We start from the raw sequence: 4,646 nt of genomic DNA, 5'->3' as shown, positions 1-4,646 counted from the left end.
TATTTTAGGTGCAAGGACAAAAACGAGATAGTGTCTGCTTTATCTATACAAAACCTCAAAATGAATGAGACACTAGACAAATGATTTGCCTTTTGAGGAAACCATGCTAACTTAGACATAAGAATTATTGTTTTAAACTCTTAATGAACCTGCAAAGCTACCAGCAGATAGTAAATGCTTAGTTAGATAACTAGTCTTAATGGAAACACATGTAAACATCTCTGTTGTAACTCCTTATTCAATTTATGATTTGAACTTATACTTGAACTTGAGAACTTTTTTTTAGAAGCTTTTTAGTTTATTTGTCCTCTCAGAAATCTGCACATCACAGCAAAACATCAAGTCACCGCAGATCTACTCCTTTGGCTTTTTGCCAGCACCAATGTTGGCCTTCTCTGTGTCCATGACCTTCTTCATTCTGTTCTTCGTTCCTTTCGCTGTTTTCGGGAGGTCTTTTTCTTCTCATAAAGGCCATGTCTTTCTAGTCTGTGTTTAGGCTCATTCTTCTTTGCATAATCTAAAGAATCATAGATCATGCCAAAGCCAGTGGTCTTGCCACCACTGAACTGGGTTCTGAATCCAAATACAAAGATGACATCTGGTGTAGTTTTGTACATTTTGGCCAGCTTTTCCCGAATTTCTGTCTTTGGTACTGTTGCCTTCCCAGGATGAAGGACATCAAAGACCATCTGTTTCCTCTGAAGGAGACGGTTGGTCAAGAACTTCCTGGTCCAGATGGTGACTGTGTCATTCATGATGGCTACGGCGCTGGAGCTGGAGAGGAGGAAAAGAGCGAACTTGAGAACTTTTGAAAAACAAGTGGTGTTTGGAGTACTATGTAATCTATTCTCCTGAAAGAGTACAAGAATTAGGAACGATTATTATAACAAAACAGAGGAGAGAGAGCAGGGAGAGCAGAAGAGATGCAAAACAGAAGGAGAATAGAAGCAGAGCAGAAAACAGCAGGCAGGCATTTCTTAGCATAAAACAGGTTCTTTCTTAACAGAAAGGCTACTTCCTACTGACAAGGACAGATTTTTTTTCTGAATGACTAGAGAGGGACAGGGTTTGGGGTTTTTTGTTTGTTTGTTTCTTTGTTTTTTGTGAAGCCCACTTGAATTTTTTAAAAAAAAATTTAATTAGCTATTTTCTTTATTTACATTTCAAATGTTATCCCTTTTCCTAGTTTCCCCTCTGAAACTCCCCTATCCTCTCTCCCCTCTCCCTGCTCCCCAACCCACCCACTCCCATTCCTGGTCCTGACATTCCCCTATACTGGGGCATAGAGCCTTCACAGGAACATGGGCCTCTCCTCCCATTGATGACCAACTAGGGCATCCTCTGCTACAAATATAGCTAGAGCCACAAGTTCCACCATGTGTTTTATCCAGGCACTGGCAGAGCCTCACAGAAAACAGCTATATCAGGCTCATATCAGCAGGCTCTTGTTGGCATCTGCCTAGTGTCTGGGTTTGGTGGTTGTTTATGGGATGGATAAATATCTCTGGATAGTCATTCCTTCAGTTTCTGCTCCGAACTTTGTCTCCTTCCATGAGTATTTTGTTCCCCCATATAAAAAGAATTCTGAGCTTCTGGGCTAAAATCCACTTATCAGTGAGTGCATATCATGTGTGTTCTTTTGTGATTAAGTTACCTCACTAAAGATGATATCCTCCAGATCCATCCATTTGTCTAAGAATTTCATAAATTCATTGTTTCTAATAGCTGTGTAGTACTCCATTGTGTAAATGTACCATACTTTCTGTATCCATTCGTCTATTGAGGGACATCTGGGTTCTTTACAATAGAAAGTTAGTTCTCCCCTTTCTCTTAGAAATAAAGATTAGAGGCTCTTTCCAAAGAAAAATGTTTTCTTTCTGCAGGTGTAACTTTCTCTAGCTGACAAGGAGTTAGTGAAATTCCAGCTTTGAGTCAGAACCCCCATAAGAAGCCATGGTGGGCGCAGGGGACAAAGAAAGTCTTTACTAACCCCTCTTCAGTGTTTAATAATTGAAAGCTAATCACCATAGGCCTTAGGCTTCTTGCCTCACAGTAATGAAGAGTCAAGAAATGTAAACCTTATTTCGTAGTAAGAAACTTCTACTTCCCAAGACCAAGTTTTAAGTTCAGCTCCACAGCTACTATCCAGAGAGTACTAGTGCTCATGCAGGCTCTTGGCAATACCAGTCCTAAATTAAGTAGTGAAAGAGGTCTATTTGTATTTTTTGACATTCTAGGTCAGATTATGAAGGAAAGAAAATTGTATAGGGCAAGGAAATTAACTGTCAGAGGACATGGTTTTAATTTCAAAATGGGACATTTAGATAGCCTAATCGTAATGGGGTGCCAGTAACATATCGGTGGGTGTGTCTTTATAAAGAATCATTGGAAGTCAGGTGAAAGGACAAGCCAAGCCAGGAATTCATAAAAAGATAATTAAGTATGACAATCATTCTAGACAATGTCTGAAATGCAAAAGTCTCCAAAAGACTGGCCATCAGATCTGAAAAGATGACCAGGCATCTTTATCCAAACTACTCTTCGTCTTCCGTCATTTTTGGTGAAAGTGTTCTGGATGTACAACCTCAACAATAAGCAACTACCAAAACTCAAAACAAGACAAACAAACCAAAAAAAGCAGCTCTGACCACTGAACAAGTAGGTCACTGAACTCACACTGCATTTATGAAAGTCTGTGTCATAGATTTTCAAGATCTGGGTCAGATGTAATAAGGAAGACACTCTACTAGGTAGACCTAGTGAACCAAACTCCAGCATTTGTCATCGACTTCTAGACTTGTGTATGGTATAATTTCAAGTTTCCCCCATTATTTAGAAATAGTGATTTTCATATTGATTTCTACACAGCACCTTTCCAGATCATCTTGAAAAGATCCATATCTGTCTAAGAAAAATAAAAATGATTCTATGGAAACTCTAAAAGATAGAACAAGAAAATGAGACCAGGTCACAGGGCATGTTTCAAAGGACATTCTAGCACAATGGGCTTAGCCACAGTGCACTCTTCCTTCCCATCCACTAGAGATCGCTGCCATCAAGGTCTCACAAAACATTCTGCTATCCCTGAATTCTCACAATATCTGAGTGCTGGCTGGAAGAGCAACTGTAGTGTGACTCTCTGACAGGGCTGTCACTTTGGATGTTGCAAGCCACCACCTCACCTTATAATATTTTATGCCAGCCTCTGAGTAATGGAGGAAAGATAATTGGATACTGTCCTCCCAGCGAGAGGGCACCATGTCATCTGATTTTACATTCTATGCCCTTTTCATAACAAAAGGGACCATTACTAAGTCCCTCATGCTGCCCAAAGCATGTTTTAAATCTACTGGAAAACTTAACTAAATTACAGCTTTTACACTGATTTTTGTGCCCTATATAATCTAAGTCAATCCACTTTTTAGTTTTATTTTAAGATCCATACTCATCTCAGCTCTTCTGTATTATTTCACTCCCTTTTCTAGAGTCATTTCTTCCTACAACAAGAAGGTTGCTGTTTCCAGATGCTAATGAACACATAAGAAGAAGATAAATGGGTGTTATTACTCTTGATTATCTACATAAAATGCAGCATCTTTCTAATTTTCACATAATACTTTATGAAGCAGAAGCATATTACAAGTTCCATCAAATTCCATGTTATCTCCAGCAAAATCTAGTTTCAGTCTAGAGGCACAGTGACCTAGCAAATGTACTCAAGAAGCCTCATTCCTAGAATCTGATGTGGAAATGTAGACATAGAATTTTGAGCCTAAGTCACAGTTCACAATGTCATGGGGCTCTTTAGAGATTTGACTAGCAGATGAGAGCACTTTTCATGATGAAGGAACAGAGACTAGCCAAGCAATAGTTATTGATAGTCAGTTTTAGAAAGGGATCTTGTTTTTATACTCTTTCTCAAGTACTCACCATTGAATCTAGGCAGATTCTTTGATCATTCCTCTACAATAAGGAGAACGGTGCACAAATTCCGTCTTCTTGTTTCAGGAAATCAGACAGTATTAGCTTTATATGGATTGCATTTCTTAGCTGCCATAAAAGAAGTCCAGCTAGCCAAAAGGAAGGACTGAGACAATATGTACAAAACAAGAGGAAAAGTCCTGAGATTATGCTATTCCATATTAGAGTGGGAAAAAGGAAGTTTTTCCATTCAATATTCTAACAGGGTCTAATGTCTACTTGATTCACCGGCTACATTCAACCCAGGTAAGATTAATACCTATCTCCAACGCAGGATACAGACTACTGATCAAGTAAATAATTATTGTTCTAAGTCAATACATTTTGCAACTTTTCATTAGACAAACATAAATATGATGCTAAATATTGAATAATTAAATATGTGCTGGTATGACAAAGTGGCATTGTGAAGCTCTGCTACCTTAAGACATTTCAATTCTATGGAGAGAGGCTGATAATGAACTTCAGTGAGCTGATTTCCACTGTACGTTGTACACAGAATAAAACCAGAACAAGAGGGGAAACCTCAGCCCGGGCTACCAAGGTCAAGAATGCTTCTAGCATAGAGGGGAACTGAGAAATATCTGAAGGGAAAAGAGGGACTTCTCAAAAGATGTGAAAACAATAAACAAATATGTATGCACCCATTTGAAAGTAGTCACATA

The 4,646-nt window shown here is 38.7% G+C and overlaps 1 pseudogene; it reads right to left on the bottom strand.

Moving 5' to 3' along the window:
- Positions 1-286: 286 nt before the first annotated feature.
- Positions 287-755, bottom strand: LOC110295131 (small ribosomal subunit protein eS24 pseudogene; annotated as a pseudogene).
- Between the last annotated feature and the right edge of the window lie 3,891 nt (positions 756-4,646).

The sequence above is a fragment of the Mus caroli genome, unplaced genomic scaffold, assembly GCF_978045245.1.
Source record: "Mus caroli unplaced genomic scaffold, Mus_caroli_1 scaffold_4, whole genome shotgun sequence".
In the NCBI taxonomy this organism is placed as follows: domain Eukaryota; kingdom Metazoa; phylum Chordata; class Mammalia; order Rodentia; family Muridae; genus Mus; species Mus caroli.
Note: the sequence above shows the minus strand (reverse complement) of the source record. Positions and strands in the feature narration are given on the sequence as shown.